General features: G+C 39.2%; 1 pseudogene; it reads left to right on the top strand.

Moving 5' to 3' along the window:
* Positions 1–11,094: 11,094 nt before the first annotated feature.
* The window catches only part of LOC119544562, a 29,158-nt pseudogene continuing 18,172 nt past the window's right edge, over positions 11,095–22,080 (top strand).

Below are 22,080 nucleotides of genomic sequence, written 5' to 3'. Positions count from 1 at the left end.
ATCCCTGTACATGGAGGAATGCCCAAGGCCACCAGCACATGCCAAGGACAAGACTCATGTGCAGAAAAGACAGAGAGGACTCTTCATTTTTGGCTTAAGCTGTTCTTGGTAGGAGAGGTGCACTCTGAAGGAGAGCACCAGCCAGCACATCCAATTTGCAGACTGTGAAAGACAGTTTTTGCTTTGGTTTGTTTGTTTTTGTTAGCAATTGGCACTCAAAGAAATCTCTGTCATATCAATAACTGGGTACAAACTTAAGGAACAGACAGCTCAGGGACTAAATTCCAGAGTTAGCACATTAAAATATTAAAATGCACAGTAAAACAAAAGAATACAAGACAAAGAAACAAGAAATGATGGTCCATTCAAAGAAACAAGATAAAACTTCAGAAAACATCAAGGAGGAATACCGAACTTTGGACATATCAGATAGACTCTAAAAACAAATGATCTGAGGAGGTGCAAGACGGTGACATAGGGAGGTATGGAATTTAGTAAGTCCCCTAGAGCAACTAGTAAATAGCCAGGAATACTAGAAAACAGTTTGGAACAACTGATGGGGGTCATCCATACCTAACACACATCATACACCAGTCTGGAATGGGTGGAACAGCTGAGATCACAGAATAGAACCGTAAGGAAACCTCCCCAAACTGTGGAGTGGGCACCCCTCCCCCACCAGCATGGCAGGCTGAGTTGGAAAACTTCACTATGGGAAAAAGAAGCAGTCCCTTTCAGGAGGAAGAGAATGTAGCTCAACCAAGCTCCACTTTTGCTTTTAATTAACAAATTTGGACAACTGAATACATGCTGTGAGACAGATAAACCCAGTGCAAGCAGGAAAGGAACCCAGAGCTTTCTCCTGGCAGAGAGAAGGTGGGGCTGATGGAAAAAAACATAAATGAATAAAAACAGAGGCTTTTGGAGTCTGCTGAGCTCAAAATACTGGAAAAGGGCTGTGTCCCCCAAAAAGGGGCACACAGAACCAGGTAACAACTCCGGTTCTTGCCTGGTGAACTGGAGGGCTTGGGACTGACTCTGAAAAAGGGACTTTTTTTCCTTTTTTTTTCCTCTCATTTTAAGTAGCTCATTAGAGAAGTAGCTCATTAGAGAAAGCCTCAGGCATTTTCAATTGTCAGTACTGACCCAGGCAAGGGTAGAGTTAAGATAGAGCCTCAAAGGAAAAACTCAAGTGTAGAAAATAATTCCCTAAAGGGCTTATCTTCCCTAGGAAAAGGGGGTTGGGGTTGGGGCCCAATCAAGTGACAGCCCTCCTGCAGAAAACTCAGACCCTAGGGCCTAGTGGGGGGTGAAGGGCAGAAACAGCGTAAGCTTGGCTTCTGACACCCTAAGCCCCTGGGTGGGACAAGGTCTCCTGAGAATTAAATACAACACACCTCTTTATGCCAGTGGGGAAATGCAGGCTGACAAGCACCACCTGCTGGGCAGGATAGGAAAAGCACAGAGTTAAAGTCTTCACAGAAAAAAGTCTGACAATCTGCTGGGTCTCATCGTCAAGGAAATCTGATACTGAATACAGTCTCCTTCTGAGACCTGATTGTGGTAATCAAGGAAACCAGATGTCTAGACAACAAAAAATCATGAATCACTCTAGGAAAAACAAAGATATGACCCAGTCAAAGGAACAAACTTACACTTCAAATGAGATACAGGAATTCAAACAACTAATTAAAGTTCTTCAAACTAATATGATAAATCAATTCAAAAATCAAATCAACAAGTTGAGGGAAGATATGGCAAAAGAGATGAAGGATATAAAGAAGATATTGGGGAAAAAAAGAAGATATTGGGCAAACTTAAGGAAAAACTTGAAAGTTTGAAAAAACTGTTGCAGAACTTACAGGAATGAAGTGCACAACAGAAGAGATGGAAAACACAATGGAGACATACAACAGCAGATTTGAAGAGGCAGAAGAAAGGATTCAGGAGCTAGAGGACAGGACATCTGAAATCCTACACACAAAAGAACAGATAGGGAAAAGAATGGAAAAATATGAGCAGGGTCTCAGGGAATTGAATGACAACATGAAACACATGAATATACAAGTCATGGGTGTCCCAGAAGGAGAGGAGAAGGGAAAAGAGGCAGAAACAATAATGGAGGAAAAAAATCACTGAAAATTTCCCATGTCTTATGAAAGACATAAAATTACAGATCCAAGAAGCGCAACATACCCCAAACAGAATGGATCCAAGTAGACCCACTCCAAGACACTTAATAATCAGATTATCAAATGCCAAAGACAAAGAGAGAATTCTTAAAGCAGCAGGAGAAAAGCAATCCATCACATACAAAGGAAGCTCTATGAGATGATGTGTGGATTTCTCAGCAGAAACCATGAAGATGAGAAGGCAGTGGTATGATATATTTAAGATACTGAAAGAGAAAAACTGCCAACCAAGAATTCTATATTCAGCAAAACAGTCCTTCATAAATGAGGGAGAGTTTAAAATATTTTCAGGCAAACAGAAACTAAGAGCGTTCATGAACAAGATACTTGCTCTACAAGAAATACTGAAGGGAACACTACAGGCAGACAGGAGAGAGGTGTGGAGAAGAGTGCAGAAATGAAGACTGTCTGTAAGGGTACTGTATGGTCTCACTAATATGGACTAACATTGATGAGCAAAATTTGAGAGTTGAGAACACAGGTTATCAGGAGATAGAAAGAGGGTAGAGATCAGGCATTTGATGCTGAGGGAGTACAGAAGGTTCAACAGGATTGATTGTATAGATCCAGAAATGGATAGCACAATACTGTGTGATGGTAACACAATATTTTAAGTATTCTGAACAAAGATGAGTGTGAGTATGGTTGAAAGAGGAAGACTAGGGGCATGTATGATACTAGAAAGAAAGATAGAGGATAAAGACTGGGACTGTATAACTTAGTGATGCCTTTAGTGGTCAATGATGGGGATTAAATATACAAATATAAGAATGTTTTTAAACGAGGGAGAGCAAATGAATGTCAACATTACAAGATGTTGAAAATTGGAAGGTATAGGGGAAAAAATACAGTCAATGCAAACTCATGTCTATAGTTAATGGTAATACTGAAAGATGCTTCCATTAATTGTAACAAAGGCAATATGCCAAAGGTAAATGCCTATAAGAGGGGGATATAAGGGAGTGATATGGGATTGTTGGTGGTGGTAATGTTATCTAACCTTTTCATTGTATTTTATTTTTATTTTTCTTCTATATTTTGTATTTTTGTTCTCTTTTTTCTCCTTTTCCTCTTTCTTTGGGGAAGAAATGGAAATGTCCTCATATAGATTGTGGTGGCAAATGCGTAATTATGTGATTATACTGGTAATCACTGATTGTTTACTTAGGGTGGATTGCATGGTGTGTGAATAAAACTGTTTAAAAAATAAACAGAGGGATACAAGTGCTGGAGAAAATGTGGAGAGAGAGATGTACCTATTCCCTCTTGGTGGGGAAGTCGAATGGCACTGCCCAGCTGGAGGGCAGGGTGGTGGATCCACAGGAAGCTAACTATGCGGTTGCCATATGGTCCTGCAACCCCATTATTGGGTATATATTGGAAGAACTGAGAGCAAGGATATGAGTGGATGTTGCACACTGTTGATTATGGTAGCAGAATTCATGACTCACAATGGATGGAGATGACCTAAGGGTACAGTGATTGATAAATGGAATGGTGAACTGTGATGTTTACATACAGTGGAATACTGAGCAACGGCAAGAAAAAATGAAGTTGTGAGGTATGCAACTAGGTGTAGGACCTTGAGGACAGTGTGTTGTGAAATAAGCCAGAATCAAAAAGACAAACATTATAACCCCTCACTAATATGGACTATAATGTGCAAACTCTTTTTGAGGATTGAATATGAGAGCATAGGTTATCAGAGGAAGGCTTATGGTAAAGGTTCCTAGATTGTTAGCTCTTACAGCGGTCACGTCTATTCATGAGCTGTAATGGTTATCTCTAAATTCTGAGATGCTGAGCTGTTTGTGTATAACCAGGTTGGGCCCTGGAACTTCAGGTATCCGTGTGATACCTGAGACTCAGAGCCAGAGTTCAGCAGCTATGAATGTCAGCATTACCCCATATAGCAAATGTTAAAAAAGCTGAAAAAGAGATCAGACTTCAATTAGAGATATGAACAAAATAGACTTTATTAGAACTAAGATAAACCAGACTAAAGGAAAAAGGATGATATTGACTGTGTTTTAAAACCTCAACTTCTGTGTGAGACCAAAGGAAGAGATGTTTATTTGGTGCAAAAATCTATATTTTCTGTAGCACACTACATAAGTTAACTTGAATGGTCAGTTTATTCAAACACCATAATTACATGGAACCTTAAATAGGGGATGAGATTGGTTGGTTTGTACAGGTTAGCATGAAGCCTCGATACATCCCAGAGTAATCTGGGCAGAGAATAAAAAGTATTTGCAAAGCCCCCTTGAGGGCCTGGGGAAAAATGTGGAAACATCAAACTTTCCACCTGGGGAATTCCTGATATTGTCACAAGCTTTGGGGACTACCATTGTAGTAGGCCAAGTTGTTGATCTTCGGTCTTGCCCTTATGAAGCTTGTTAGTGCAAAGGAGAGGTTAAGCCTACTTATAATTGTGCCTGAGAGTCACCCCCAGAGAACCTCTTTTGTTGCTCAGATATGGCCTGTATCTCTCTAAGCCCACTCAGCAGATAAATTTACTGTCCTCCCCACTATGTGGGACATGACTCACAGGGGTGTAAATCTCCCTGGCAATATGGGACATGACTCCCGGGGATGAGCCTGGAGCCAGCATCGTGGGATTGAGAAAATCTTCCTGACCAAAAGAAGGAAGTGAAATGAAACGAAATAAAGTTTCAGTGGCTGAGAGATCTCAAATGGAGTCAAGAGGTCATTCTGGAGGTCATTCTTATGCATTATATAGATATCTCTTTTTAGTTTTTAGTGTATTAGAATAGCTATAAGGAAATACCTGTAACTGCTGAACTACAATCCAGTATCCTTTATTCTTGAAAATGATCATATAACTATATAGCTTATATAGTGTGACTGTGTGATTGTAAAAACCTTGTGGCTCACACTCCCTTTTGCCAGTGTGTGGACAGATGAGTAGAACAAAGGGGGACAAATGTAAATGAATAATACAGGGGTGGGGGAGGAGTATGAGATATTTTGGGTGTTCTTTTTATTTTAATTTTTATTCTTATTTTTAGTTTCATTTCTTGGAGTAATGAAAATGTTCAAAAAATTGATTGTGGTGATGAATGTACAACTATATGATGATACTGTGAATGTACACATTGGATGATTGCATGGTGTGTGAATATATCAATAGAATTGCATTAAAAAGACACAAACAATCTTCAATATGCTCAAAGAGCTAAAGGAAAGCATGGAGAAAGAATGAAAAGAGATCAGGAAAATGATGAATGAACAATATGAGAATCTCAATAAAGACACAGAAATTTTAAAAAAGGAACCAAACAGAAATACTGGAGTTGAAGGTCACTATAATGGAAGTGAAAATTTCCCTAGAGGGTTTCAACAACAGATTAAAGCTGGCAGAAGAATCACTGTCTTCAAAGATAAGACAATCAAAATGATTTAGGCTGAGCAACAGAAAAAATAATGAAAAAAAGTGAAAAGTCTAAAACCTTTTGGATACCATCAAGTGTACCAATATATGCATTATGGGAGTCCCAAAAGGAGAAGGAAGAGAGAAAATGGCATAAAGAATATTCAAAGAAATAACGGCTTGAAATTTCCAAAATTTAATGAAAGACATGAATATACATATCCAGTAATCCCAAGGACCCCCAAACAGGATACACTTGAAGAGAGCCATGTACAGGCACCTTAAAATCAAACTACTGGATGCCAAAGACAAAGAGAGAATTCTGACACCTGTAAGTGAAAAACAAAGCATCATGTACAAGGGGTTCTCGATAAGATTAAGTACTGAATTCTCCTCAGAAACCTTGGAGGCAAGAAGACAGTGGGATGAAATATTTAAAGTGCTGTAAAAAAAAATAATAATTGCCAGTCAAGAATTTTATATCCAGCGAGACTTTCTTTCAAAAATGAAGGAGATGATGGTACTGTGAACAGTTGATTGTACACTGTGGATGATTGTATGGTATGTGGGTTTATCCCAATAAAACTGAATTTAATTTTAAACAAACAACAACAACAAAAAAATGAAGGAGAGATTAAGTAACATTCCCATATAAAAAATAGCTGAGAGTCTGTCACCACTAGACCCAATGCTAAAGAGAGTTCTTCAAACTGAAAGGAAAGGACACTAGAAGAAGATTGAAGCATCATAAAGAAATAAAGATCTCCAGAAAAGGTAATGATATGGGCAATTATAAACACCAATAACATTGTATTGTATTTTTGGTATGTAGCTTCACTTTTTACTTCTTAAAGTTTCTAAAATACAAATGCATAAAAAGTAATGATAAATCTATGTATAAATCTGTACAATGTATAAAGGTATAATTTATAGCAAGTACAACAAAAAGATGGGGTAACAGATGGGTATGGGAACATGGTTTTCTATGCCATTACATTTAAGTTGGAATCAAATCAAACATGATTGTTACAGATTTAGGGTGTTAAATTTAAGCTCCATGTTAACCCCAAAGTAAGTATCTGAAAAAATATACACAGTAGGAAATGAGAAGGGACTCAAAATGGTGCACTATCAAAAATAAAATAAATTTGAAAGTAGGGAGTAATGGAAGAATTGAGGGACAAAAATGGTTTAAGACTTACAAAAATCAAATAGCAAAATGGCAGAAGAAAGTCCTGCATTATCAGTAGTTACTTTAAACATAAATGAGTTAAACTCTTCAATCAAAAGCAGAGATTGGCAGAATAGATAAAAAAGCATGACCCAACTATATGCTGTTTACCAGCGATTCACCTTAGATTCAAAGACATAAGTAGGTTGAAAGTGAAAGGTTGAAAACAATATTCCATGCAAATAATAACCAAAAGAGAGCTGGGGGTAGCTATACTAATATCAGATGAAATAGACTTGAAGTAAAAACCTGTTATAAGGAACAAAAAGGACAATATATAGCAATTAAGGGGTTACTTTGACAAGAAGACATAAGAATTATAAATGTATATGTACTTAGCAGCAGAGCCCCAAAATATATGAAGCAAATAATGACATATTTGAAGGGAAAAATAGACGGTTCTACATTAAGAGTAGGAGACCACAATACACAGTACACAATAATGGATAGAACATCTAGAAAGAAGATCAATAAGGAAATAGAAGACTTGAATGATATGCTAAACCAACTAGACCTAAAATACCTATATAGAAAACTTCACCCAACAGCAACAGAATACATATCTTTTTCTAGTGCACATGGGTCATTCTCCAGGATAGAACATAAGTCTCAATAAATTAAAAAAGGCTGTAATTATACAATGTATCTTCTCTGACCACAGTGAATGAACACAGAAATCAATAAGAGAGGGAGAAGGGGAAAACTTACAAATATGTGGAACTTAATACAATTTTAAACAACCAAATGGTCAAAGAAGAAATCACAAGGGAAATGAGGAAATATCTTGAAGTAAATGAAAATTAAAACACAATGTACCAAGCTTATGGGATGCAGCAAAGGCAGTGCTAGAGGGAAATTTACAGCTCTAAATGCTTACATTACAAAAGAAGAAAGATCTCAAATCGAAACCTAAGCTGTCACATGGAGGAACTAGAAAAAGAAGGGCAAACTAAAACTAAAGTGAGCGGAAGGAAGGAAACAACAAGAATTAGAGAGAAGATAAATGAAATAGAGAATTAAAAAAAAGAGAGAATCAATGAAGCAAAAGTTGGTTCTTCAAAAAGATCAATAAAATTGAAAAACATTTATCTAGACTGTCAGAGAGAGAGGGAATAACTATAATCAGAAATGAAAGAGGTGATATTACAATTGACCCCACATAAATAAAAAGGATTACAAGAGGATACTATTAACAATTGTATGCAAAAAAATTAGATAACCTGGATGAAATGGACCCATTCCTAGAAACATACAAGGTACCTAAACTTACTCAAGAAGCAACAGAAGATCTCAGCAGACCAATAACAAGTAAAGAGATTGAATCAAAAATAAAAATAAAATCTCCCAACAAAGAGAAGCTCAAAACCAGATGTCTTCATTGGTGAATTTTACCAATCTTGTTCAAATTCTTCCCAAAAATCAAAGAGTGAGTACTTCCTAACTCATTCTAAGGGGCCAGAATCACTGTAATATCAAAGTCAGATAAAGATATCATGAGAAAAGAAATTACAGACCAATATTCTTCGTGAAAATAGATGCAAAAATCCTCAACAAAATACTAGCAAATTTAATTCACTAACACATTAAAAGAATTATACACCATGATCAACCTACAGAATGGGTGAAAATATTTGAAAACATTATATCTGATAAGGGTTTAATAGCCAGAAAATAGAAAGAAAATAGAAAGAACTCCTACAACTCAACAGCAAAAAGTCAATCAACCTAATTAAACAAGCCAATTAAAAATGGGCGAAAAACTTGAATAGACTTCTCTCCAAAGAAGATATACAAATGGCCAATAAGCACATGAAAAGATGCTCAACATAATTAGCTATTAGGATAATGTAAATCAAAACCGAAATGAGATACCACTTCACACTCATTAGAATGGCTACTATTAAAATAATGTAAAAATAACAAGCTTTGGGAGAATGCGGAGAAATAGGAACCCTCATACATTGTTGGTGGGAGTGTAAAATGGTACAGCTGCTGTGGAAGACAGTTGGGGGTTCCTCAGAGAGTTAAGTATAGACTTTCCATATGACTTGTCAATTCCACTTCTAGGTATATAAACTGCTCCCCCCCCAAAAAAAATTGAAAGTAGGGTAAAATTCAACAAATATTTGCACACCGATGTACATAGTGGCATTATTCACAATTGCCAAAAGATGAAGGTAACCCAAGTGTCCATCAACCAATGAATGGATAAACAATGTGGTGTATACATACAATGGGATATTATTTGACCATAAAAAGGAAAGACATTCTAAAACATGCTACATCATGGATGAACCTTTGAGAAAGCATGTTGAGTGAAATAAGCCAGACACAAAAGAACTTATATTGAATTATCTCACTGATATGAAATATTTAGAATATGCAAATTCAGAATCAGAAACTAAAATACCGTTTACCAGGGGCTGGGTGGTGGAGGGAATAGGAATTAATACTTCATCATATATGAGTTTTTGTTTGGAGTAAGGGGAAGTTTTGGTAATAGAGGGTGGTAATGGTGGCACAATATTGTGAATGCAATTCACCCCACTGAATTGTGTATTTGAAAGTGGATAAAATTGGAAATTTTAAGTTGTATAAATGTGACCAGAATAAAAGTTTTTTTTTTTAAAAAAAGACAGAACTATACAATACAAGCATGAACCTTAGTTTCATGAATTGTAACAAGGTTTACACAAATGCAAACTATTACATAGGGAAAATGATGTGTATGGGGAGGCATATATTCTTTCTATATGGCCACTGAAGTTATTTCATCTTAAGTGTTACAATCATTCGTCAGTGTAAATAAAACCTCAGCTTGTTCTTCAGGCTGCAAATTTAATTAAATTATTTGCAAGTGGATTGTTTGTCTAAATATTTCCAATTTCTCTGGTGGAAAGTAATGAGCAAAAGATTGAGAGGGAATGGGAGATGTAATAATATCTCTAATTTCCTCTTATTAAACACTCTTCATTGCAATCTTCTCTTCATATTGTAGCTAAGCCGATCACATTTTTTTTTAAGTTGGGGGGAGGAGTTGGTTTCTGTAACATTAACGTCTTTTGAGCCTAAAATATTCTGAATGTGTTGAAATCTTGATTCCCCTGTGGTTTCAAGTTTAGTTTATTAAGAATGCCAAAAAAAAAAAAAAAAAAGAAAGAAAGAAAGAAAATCCAGTTACGTATGCCAATTTTGTTGCCCAAATAGCATCATTAAAATATTTGCCAAATGAGGTTGCTTTTCAGCCAGAAAAATGTGGCTCTCACTTTTGCATTCATGCCCCATGCTTTACACTTTTCCTAGCGATAGCCAACTCTCTTGGGCAGGGTACAGCCCCTGTCTCTGAACAGAACATGTCTAAATCTAGCTATACAGCAAGCTTGCTTTACTTTAATAAAATTAACAGTTTTCATTGCAATTGTCAGTGCATCCATGAGATTTGGCAAAATTTCTTTGGATACCAAAGTTTCACCGTGTATCAAAGTCATGATTCCAATTAGCATAGGTATCTAGGTTTTCTGGTGATATTTACTACTCCATCATTTCTCATTCCTTTACTACACTTTTCAGTCGAACATATTTTCCAACATTGCTCTTTTCCAATTCTATAGATGTGCATATTTTTAATTAAATTCGGTTTTTAAAATCAAAAAAAAATTTAATTTAAATTTTAATTAAAATTTAAATTAAAAATTTTTTTAAATTAAAGCAGTTGTAGGCTTACAGAAAAATCATGCAGAAAATACCAAGTTCCCACCCCCTTGGCTCAACCAGCATCCTCCCCCAGACCAGTCTCTTTAAAAATGAGGACCTATTTGGTCCCAGCTTTGACTTGACATCTTCCCAAAGGCCGTCGCAGACTTGCCCTGCCCTCCCAGGAAACTGACCCAATGCGGGTCTCCTGAGAACCAGTCAGGAGGTCTACCAGTTACCCAGGGCCACAAGGCCCTGCAAACAGCTGGTGGTCCTGAGAAAAACAGCAGTACGTAATGGAAGCCCCTTTGGCTCCAGGCGCGCCAGACTCATTCCCAGCTCCTGAAGAGCTCCTGCCTACTTCTGTGGCTTTCCTGACCACGTCATTTCTTATTTAAGCCCCCAGTTCGAGACGTGAATCCGTAGCACCCTCCAGGCCCTCAGGGCACAAGATGCCCAGGGCTCCGTCGCCGACGTTGCGTTGTCCCCGGCCTCACGGGGCGCGCCCAGTCACTAGGGTCTGGGCGCTGTGCTTTTCCCAGGCACGCGGCGCTCCCAGGCTGTCACGGTCCTAGAGGGTGTCAATGCGCACTCTGACCTCTAGAGGGAGCTCCACGAGCGAGGAAGGGGCGGACGAGCGCCTCCAGCCAGCCGGGCATTGGGAGCCTGGGAGCCTGGGAACCCGGGTTCGGGTCTTCCCACCAGATTCCGGCCGCAGCCAGCATTTAACTGTGCAGCGGTCAAGATGCAGACGGATGCTTCACGCAGCTAAGGCTCCACCTGGCCTCCTCGTCAGTACTTGGGTACGTCCTTGATTCAGACCTTGGACTTTGCAAACAAGCGCAATGGGTTTGTCTAGAAAACCACCAGTCTGGAGGAAACGCCTGCCTCCAACCTCACCTAGGCTTCTGTCTAGGAATAAACAATGCTCTGCACGGTGTTTAGTTTTGTTTTTTCCACTTAAGCTATCAGAGGCACGTCAGCATCTTTTTCTTTTCCCAGTGTTTCATTGTGAAGTGCTTCAGACATAAAAGTTGGGAGAGTCGTGTAATGAGCAGTGAAAGATTCAACAATTTTTAACATCTCATCACTTCTGCTTTCTCTAGGCTCCCAGCTGTCCCCCACAAGTGTGTGGGGCTGTGTGCATTTGTGGTTTGCATACACCCACTGTGTTTTTCTAGACCACTGGAAAGTAAAGTTCGGGCATCAAGCTGCTTCATCTAATATTCTCCAGGATGCATCTTTTAGGAATAAGACTTTTCTCCTGCAAAATATTAAGACACTCAAAGTTGCTCAGGTGAGCTCCAGGATACCCAAAGGGCCCAGTCCTTGCTGTTCACTGGGGAGAACAGCTTTCTCGGCAGGTGCCTCAGCAGGGTGGACCCCAGAAGCCAGCCATCCAGTCCTCCTTTTATGGTCCAGCCTCGTCTTAATCTGATGGAAATGCCAGAAATTCAGGGTTCCCAGGCACAAATGGAAGAACCCCTGGTCCTTCCACTTTACATTTTGGATGTTTATCATTTTGGCTAAGAAGTGAATGCCCATGTTTCAAAAGGGTTTATGGTGCAGAGTCTCCTTCCCATGCAGTCCCCCAGACACTCAGGGCCCCTCCCTAGAGGCAGCTAATTGCATCACCTTCTTGCGCATCACACTCAAGGTTGTCTATGTATCTACAAGCAAATATCTGTATGTGCATGGTCCCCTTTCATCACAGAAGTGGTAGCATATTATAATCAATGCCCTGCACCTGTTTCCACCAACACCTTATCTATCTATATATAACTAAAAGAGAAGCACAATTTTATGTTTGAAACAGTGCTAGTGCCTACATTTAAACAGCTCTAATTGTAATCAAGCTTCTACAGCCAGCTTTATATCCAAAAGCCCTAGAGGTTTCCACTCCTGGCGGCCACATAAACGTTGCCCAGGAAGCCTGATTTCTTACAAAGGGGGTTCCCCTGGAGACACCTACCAAGCACTGTCTCCAGAAATCCAAAGTCCAGCTACTATGAAAGACAGTCCTAACTAAAACCAAACATATTCCTGGCTAACACAGTTTGGACACGATCTCTTCCCAGCATGGTGTAGAGCTTGTTGACAAGGACTTCTTCTAGTATGTCAGTTAATGGTAAAATGCAGTGGGCAGACAGCGGGTAGTCCTAAGTGGAACTGAGGAAGTGCTGGAGAGAGAGGATTGATTTCAGATCTCTATTCTGTCACCAGTTTCATGACCCTATGACCACCTACTCCATTTATTTTTTCTCTATGGAGACGTTCCTCCAAGAATCCACCTCATCATTGACATTTATTTATATTTTATTATTTAATAATAATATTCACCAGCCTTATAAAATTTAATATATTGTTTATGTTTCTAATATAAATATATTTATATTTATTAATATTATATTAATATAATATGTTTTAATTAATGTTTATTTATATTCATATTTCAGAGGAAAACATGGGTTGTGCCTCCTTAAATTTGACAAGTGTCCTAAGAAGGAAATTTTGCAGAGTACAAAGCTTGGCCAGGTAACAGTGCTAAGCCCAAGGGACAAATGGAACAAAAAGGGATCTTTGGTATCAGAGAATAATAATGTTACAAGAAATATAAATATTTGGGGATGATAGAATAGAATTCATAATCATTTGATATTTGGCACACTTGTCTCTACCCAAAGAAAAGCTAAAATTCTGTACATGAACTCTCTCAAAATTACGGACACGTTGGATAGCATCCCCAAAGTAATTGCCTGGGGAAAATTCACAAGATAACCCTAAGCATAAAAATGCTAGTCCCGTTTCAGCATAAAGCCCTCATTCTTCATGCCATGAAGATCCTTCCGAGAGGCGATGAGAATTGGAGTCAGAAAAGACCCATATAGGGCTGCTCACTGTGTGCAGTTGGAAAATACTGTAGTGAAGTGAGAAAGGCTTTATCAAGCAAGATAAAAAGTAACATATTGGTGATGGTAACACAATATTGTGAACATAATTGATACGACTGAGTTGTACACTTGAATGTAGTTAAAATGGGAAATTTTGAATTGTATACTCATAACTGCAGTAAAAGTTTAAAAAATCGAATCAAAAAGTAAAAAATTTACCTGTATCTTCAAATTCAGTGCTTTTTCAAAACAAAATGTGGGAAATTTTTTTGCTTATACACTTATAAATTAATTCTATCATACAGGTTATATGGTAAAGGGTCAGTTATCATAACATTTGGAATGAATGTTAAACCTAAAATTATGTTTTTTGCAGGTGGAGTATACAGAAGAGCTGCGATGGCCTTTCCAATTCTGAACTGATATGAGCTAAATTACTCCCAAGACTATATGGCAACATTAGATTCAAAGTCAATGAATCTAATGTATCCAAACATAGCACAACTCATTAAATCAGTATCATTAAAAACAAGGACTGGACTTCCAGGGAGCTCCAGGACTCAGTGCTTCACCCAAACAATCATTAAACAGGCAGGAACTGCCTGAAACAAGCATTTTGGGACTCTGGAGGCCAGAACACTATACAACATCTGGGGAAGAGTGGGAGGAAAAGGTTGATAAATTATGGTGGAGAACAGTAAATTGCTCTCTCCACGTGGGGGCTACCAGTGCCCATCCCCCACTCTCACAGCAGGCCACCGTGGGGTCCTGCCCCTGGCTAGCTCACTGTTGAGAGAAAGGGATATAAGAATCCCCTACCCCAAGAACCGGGGTGGGCATTGCTGATTGCTGATCATGGCTTTTGATTAGGGTCTCTGGGGCCTGGTTCTGAGGGCAGCCATCATTTCAACAGACCCTGAACAAAGAATGGGGTGGGAGGGTGGAGATTTAAAGATACAGGCTTCCTTAGGGCTGCAGGGGACAGCTCGCTGAAGGGCTGCATCTGCTGGGCAGGCCAGGCAAGCTCAGCTGGGGAGTCATCAGAGAAGCTTTGGAGCCCTTCCTGATCCCCTCCCCAGGGCAGCTGGAACTGGTCTGTGCCCCCTTCATGGATCCCTGGCCCCATTTCAGCTGGAAAGTCTGACTTGGGAAGAAAAAGAAATAGAAAGAATCAACAAAACCAAAAGTTGTTTCTTTGAAAAGATAAATAAAATTTATAAAATTTAGCTAGACTGGAATAGGAAAAAAAATGATACAAATAATGAAATCAGAAATGAAAAGGGGACATTACTCCTAACATCACTGAAATAAAAAGGACTATAAGAAGACACTATGAACAACCATATGCCAATAAATTAGATAACCTAGATGAAATGGACAAATTCTTAGAAACCCACAAACTACCTACATTGATTCAAGAAGAAACAGAAGATCTCAATAAACCAATTACTAGGAAAGAGGTTGAATCATAATTATATGATTATAATTATAAGTAATAGTGCATATTGAAGGTGAATATGATTGAAAGGAGGGTTGTCTAAAGTCATGTATCTCACTGATTAGCACTAAAAATATACACAAGTTCTTGCATGAACTACTTCAAGGATATAACACTTGTACAAAGAGCTAATAATAGAGTGGTATATGGGGGAAAATTACTATATACTATATTGCATGCTATGTACTATATTTAACAGTAATACCTTACTGGTACCATACCAATATTAGGGATGGGGATAAGGGATATAGGGTGCTCAAGGTTTTCTTTTTTGTGTGGCTGTGTCTACTATTATTTTTCTCTTTGGAGCAATGAAAATTGTCTAAAAATGAGAGTGATGATCATGGTACAAGTAAGTGAGGATACTGTCAGACATTGAGTCTATACTTTGGATAGAATATATGGTATGTTAATATATCTCAACAAAAACTACAGATTCAAAAAAAAAATAATAAGACAGAAGGATACAAGTGCTGGAGAAAATGTGGAGAGAGAGGTATACCTACTTGATGTTGGTGGGAAAGTAGAATGGTACAGCCTCTCTGGAGGGTAATGTAGGGGATCCATAGGAGGCTAAATATAGGGTCACCATGTGATCATGTAATCTTGTTATTAGGGATATATTCAAAAGAACCGAAAGCAGGGACATGAATAGACATTTGCACACTGATGTTTATGGCGGCATTATTCATGATAGCAAATGGATGAAGATGGCCAAAGGGTCCACCGACTGATGAGCAGAAGGGCAATCTGGGATGTATACACATGATGGAATATTGTGCAATTACAGAAAGGAATGAAGTAGTGAGGCATTCAACAAGGTGAATGAATCTTAAGGACATTATGTTGAGCAAAATCAGCTGAAAACAAAGGGACAACTATTGTATGGTCTCATTTAGAAAATGCTTAAAAGAAAACTAGGGGATCTAAGACGGCGGCATAGAGAGGAGTGGAAGCTAAGTAGTCCCCCTGGAACAACTGAAAAAAACCAGAAACAACTAGTAAATAATCCAGAATAACTGCAGGGGGACAAAAATGACCATCCACTCATCACACATCAACCTGAATTGGGAGGAATGCCCGAGATCACAGCATAAAACCTGTAAGTAAGAACTGCAGATCCAAATCGGGAGACCTCCACCCCCACAGCCGGAGCTACAAAGCCTCGTGGTGCCAGAGAGAAGCTTTCTCCCATCAAGTGAATATAGCTCAGCTGAGCTTCAACTGGGGTTTTAATTAGCGAGTGTGAACTGCTCACTACAAGGTACAAATCCCCAAAAAGCAGACAGAGGCTTTGGGTGATGACTGACCTTGGAGAGCTGGAGGGTCGCCTTGGACTAGCTCTGAAGGGGACTCTCTGTTCCTTTTTCAACTCAGTAGAGAAAGCCTCAGCCATTTTCAGTTCCCAGTTCTGTGACCCAGACAAGGGTTTAGCACAGGCAGAGAGAGACCACTGAGATGCTAATGACCTCTGCGTGGGGGGTCTATCTTCTCTAAGAGAAAAGGGGTGGGGCCCAGCTCTACTACCTGCCTTTCATTCAGAACTTGGGGAAAAAGAGCCACACCTCCTTACACCAGTCAAGAATTATAGGCTAACAGGCACCACCTGCTGGGCAGAAAAGCACAGTGACCAGAGGCATCACAGGGTGCACCAATTTTCTAAGACACACCCTCAGGGAAACCAGATACTGAATATTTCTTCATTCTGGGAACTTAGCCCATTCTTGTCTGGGGAGGCCTGACTGGGGTAACCAAGGAAACCATGTCTAGACAACAGAAAACTACAAACTACACCAAGAAAAATGAGGTTATGGCCTGGTCAGGGGAACAAACTTGCACTTCAACTGCGATGCAGGAATTGAAACAACTAATAATAAGTCAATTCAAAAATTTTAGGGAAGATATGGCGAAAGAGCTGAACCATATAATGAAAACACAGGACGTACATAAGGTAGAAATTGAAAGTTCAAAAAACCAACTGGTGGAATCTATGGAAATGAAAGGCACAACACAAGAGATGAAAGACACAATGGAAACATACAACAGCAGATCTCAAGAGGCAGAAGAAAACACTCAGGAACTTGAGAACAAGGCAACTGAAAGCCTACACACAAAAGAAAAGAATGGAAAAGAGGACATAGGGGTGGGGCAAGATGGCAGACTGGTGAGCTGTATGTTTTAGTTACTCCTCCAGGAAAGTAGGTAGAAAGCCAGGAACTGTGTGGACTGGACACCACAGAGCAATCTGACTTTGGGCATACTTCATACAACACTCATGAAAACGTGGAACTGCTGAGATCAGCGAAATCTGTAAGTTTTTGCGGCCAGGGGACCCGTGCCCCTCCCTGCCAGGCTCAGTCCCGTGGGAGGAAGGGCTGTCAGCTCCGGGAAGGAGAAGGGAGAACTGCAGTGGCAGCCCTTATCGGAAACTCATTCTGCTGATCCAAACTCCAACCATAGATAGACTGAGACCAGACACCAGAGAATCTGAGAGCAGCCAGCCCAGCAGAGAGGAGACAGGCATAGAAAAAAAAGAAAAACAACACGAAAAACTCCAAAATAAAAGCGGAGGATTTTTGGAGTTCTGGTGAACATAGAAAGGGGAAGGGCCCTGAGGCGCATAAGCAAATCGCGAAGAAAAGCTGATCTCTCTGCCCTGTGGACCTTTCCTTAATGGCCCTGGTTGCTTTGTCTCTTAGCATTTCAATAACCCATTAGATCTCTGAGGAGGGACCATTTTTTTTGTTTGTTTGTTTGTTTGTTTTGTTTTGTTTTGTTTTAATCCTTTTTTCTTTTTCTAAAAAATTACCCAATACAGAAAGCTTCAAAGACTTGCTATTTGGGCAGGTCAAGTCAAGAGCAGAACTAGGAGAGCTCTGAGACAAAATGCAATAATCCAGTGGCTGAGAAAATTCACTAAACACCACAACTTCCCAAGAAAAGGGGGGTGTCCGCTCACAGCCATCATCCTGGTGGACAGGAAACACTCCTGCCCATCGCCAGCCCCATAGCCCAGAACTGCCTCAGACAACCCAGTGTGACGGAAGTGCTTCAAATAACAGGCACACACCACAAAACTGGGCGTGGACATTAGCCTTCCCTGCAACCTCAGCTGATTGTCCCAGAGTTGGGAAGGTAGAGCAGGGTGAATTAACAAAGCCCCATTCAGCCATCATTTCAGCAGACTGGGAGCCTCCCTACACAGACCAGCAGCCCAGAACTGCCCTGGGGGGACGGCACTCACCTGTGACATAGCACAGTCATCCCTCAACAGAGGACCCGGGGTGCACGGTCTGGAAGAGGGGCCCACTTGCAAGTCTCAGGAGCCATACGCCAATACCAAGGACTTGTGGGTCAGTGGCAGAGACAAACTGTGGCAGGACTGAACTGAAGGATTAGACTATTGCAGCAGCTTTAAAACTCTAGGATCACCAGGGAGATTTGATTGTTAGAGCCACCCCCCTTCCCTGACTGCCCAGAAACATGCCCCATATACAGGGCAGGCAACACCAACTACACACGCAAGCTTGGTACACCAATTGTACCCCACAAGACTCACTCCCCCACTCACCAAAAAGGCTAAGCAGGGGAGAAGTGGCTTGTGGAGAACAGGTGGCTCGTGGACGCCACCTGCTGGTTAGTTAGAGAAAGTGTACTCCACGAAGCTGTAGATCTGATAAATTAGAGATAAGGACTTCAATTGGTCTACAAATCCTAAAAGAACCCTATCAAGTTCAGCAAATGCCACGAGGCCAAAAACAACAGAAAATTATAAAGCATATGAAAAAACCAGATGATATGGATAACCCAAGCCCAAGCACCCAAATCAAAAGACCAGAAGAGACACAGCACCTAGAGCAGCTACTCAAAGAACTAAAGATGAACAATGAGACCATAGTACAGGAGATAAAGGAAATCAAGAAGACCCTAGAAGAGCATAAAGAAGACATTGCAAGACTAAATAAAAAAAAGGATGATCTTATGGAAATTAAAGAAACTGTTGACCAAATTAAAAAGATTCTGGACACTCATAGTACAAGACTAGAGGAAGTTGAACAATGAATCAGTGACCTGGAAGATGACAGAATGGAAAATGAAAGCATAAAAGAAAGAATAGGGAAAAAAATTGAAAAACTCGAAATGGACCTCAGGGATATGATAGATAATTTGAAACGTCCAAATATAAGACTCATTGGTGTCCCAGAAGGGGAAGAAAAGGGTAAAGGTCTAGGAAGAGTATTCAAAGAAATTGTTGGGGAAAACTTCCCAAATCTTCTAAACAACATAAATACACAAATCATAAATGCTCAGCAAACTCCAAATAGAATAAATCCAAATAAACCCACTCCGAGACATATACTGATCACACTATCAAACACAGAAGAGAAGGAGCAAGTTCTGAAAGCAGCAAGAGAAAAGCAATTCACCACATACAAAGGAAACAGCATAAGACTAAGTAGTGACTACTCAGCAGCCACCATGGAGGCAAGAAGGCAGTGGCACGATATATTTAAAATTCTGAGTGAGAAAAACTTCCAGCCAAGAATACTTTATCCAGCAAAGCTCTCCTTCAAATTCGAGGGAGAGCTTAAATTTTTCACAGACAAACAAATGCTGAGAGAATTTGCTAACAAGAGACCTGCCCTACTGGAGATACTCAAGGGAGCCCTACAGACAGAGAAACAAAGAAAGGACAGAGACACTCGGAGAAAGGTTCAGTACTAAAGAGATTCGGTATGGGTACAATAAAGGATATTAATAGACAGAGGGGAAAAATATGACAAACATAAACCAAAGGATAAGATGGCTGATTCAAGAAATGCCTTCACGGTTATAACGTTGAATGTAAATGGATTAAACTCCCCAATTAAAAGATATAGATTCGCAGAATGGATCCAAAAAAATGAACCATCAATATGTTGCATACAAGAGACTCATCTTAGACACAGGGACACAAAGAAACTGAAAGTGAAAGGATGGAAAAAAATATTTCATGCAAGCTACAGCCAAAAGAAAGCAGGTGTAGCAATATTGATCTCAGATAAAATAGACTTCAAATGCAGGGATGTTTTGAGAGACAAAGAAGGCCACTATGTACTAATAAAAGGGGCAATTCAGCAAGAAGAAATAACAATCGTAAATGTCTATGCACCCAACCAAGGTGCCACAAAATACATGAGAGAAACACTGGCAAAACTAAAGGAAGCAATTGATGTTTCCACAATAATTGTGGGAGACTTCAACACATCACTCTCTCCTATAGATAGATCAACCAGACAGAAGACCAATAAGGAATTGAAAACCTAAACAATCTGATAAATGAATTAGATTTAACAGACATATACAGGACATTACATCCCAAATCACCAGGATACACATACTTTTCTAGTGCTCATGGAACTTTCTCCAGAATAGATCATATGCTGGGACATAAAACAAGCCTCAATAAATTTAAAAAGATTGAAATTATTCAAAGCACATTCTCTGACCACAATGGAATACAATTAGAAGTCAATAACCATCAGAGACTTAGAAAATTCACAAATACCTGGAGGTTAAACAACACACTCCTAAACAATCAGTGGGTTAAAGAAGAAATAGCAAGAGAATTGCTAAATATATAGAGACAAATGAAAATGAGAACACAACATACCAAAACCTATGGGATGCAGCAAAACCAGTGCTAAGGGGGAAATTTATAGCACTAAACGCATATATTAAAAAGGAAGAAAGAGCCCAAATCAAAGAACTAATGGATCAACTGAAGAAGCTAGAAAATGAACAGCAAACCAATCCTAAACCAAGTACAAGAAAAGAAATAACAAGGATTAAAGCAGAAATAAATGACATAGAGAACAAAAAAACAATAGAGAGGATAAATATCACCAAAAGTTGGTTCTTTGAGAAGATCAACAAGATTGACAAGCCCCTAGCTAGACTGACAAAATCAAAACGAGAGAAGACCCATATAAACAAAATAATGAATGAAAAAGGTGACATAACTGCAGATCCTGAAGAAATTAAAAAAATTATAAGAGGATATTATGAACAACTGTATGGCAAAAAACTGGACAATGTAGAAGAAATGGACAATTTCCTGGAAACATATGAACAACCTAGACTGACCAGAGAAGAAATAGAAGACCTCAACCAACCCATCACAAGCAAAGAGATCCAATCAGTCATCAAAAATCTTCCCACAAATAAATGCCCAGGGCCAGATGGCTTCACAGGGGAATTCTACCAAACTTTCCAGAAAGAACTGACACCAGTCTTACTCAAACTCTTTCAAAACATTGAAAAAAATGGAACACTACCTAACTCATTTTATGAAGCTAACATCAATCTAATACCAAAACCAGGCAAAGATGCTACAAAAAAGGAAAACTACCGGCCAATCTCCCTAATGAATATAGATGCAAAAATCCTCAACAAAATACTTGCAAATCGAATCCAAAGACACATTAAAAAAATCATACACCATGACCAAGTGGGGTTCATTCCAGGCATGCAAGGATGGTTCAACATAAGAAAAACAATCAATGTATTACAACACATTAAAAACTCGAAAGGGAAAAATCAATTGATCATCTCAATAGATGCTGAAAAAGCATTTGACAAAATCCAACATCCCTTTTTGATAAAAACACTTCAAAAGGTAGGAATTGAAGGAAACTTCCTCAACATGATAAAGAGCATATATGAAAAACCCACAGCCAGCATAGTACTCAATGGTGAGAGACTGAAAGCCTTCCCTCTAAGATCAGGAACAAGACAAGGATGCCCGCTGTCACCACTGTTATTCAACATTGTGCTGGAAGTGCTAGCCAGGGCAATCCGGCAAGACAAAGAAATAAAAGGCATCCAAATTGGAAAGGAAGAAGTAAAACTGTCATTGTTTGCAGATGATATGATCTTATATCTAGAAAACCCTGAGAAATCGACGATACAGCTACTAGAGCTAATAAACAAATTTAGCAAAGTAGTGGGATACAAGGTTAATGCACATAAGTCAGTAATGTTTCTATATGCTAGAAATGAACAAACTGAAGAGACACTCAAGAAAAAGATACCATTTTCAATAGCAACTAAAAAAATCAAGTACCTAGGAATAAACTTAACCAAAGATGTAAAAGACCTATACAAAGAAAACTACATAACTCTACTAAAAGAAATAGAAG

The sequence above is a fragment of the Choloepus didactylus genome, chromosome 9, assembly GCF_015220235.1.
Source record: "Choloepus didactylus isolate mChoDid1 chromosome 9, mChoDid1.pri, whole genome shotgun sequence".
Taxonomy (NCBI): Eukaryota; Metazoa; Chordata; class Mammalia; order Pilosa; family Megalonychidae; genus Choloepus; species Choloepus didactylus.
This window is presented reverse-complemented; position numbering and strand designations above follow the sequence as displayed.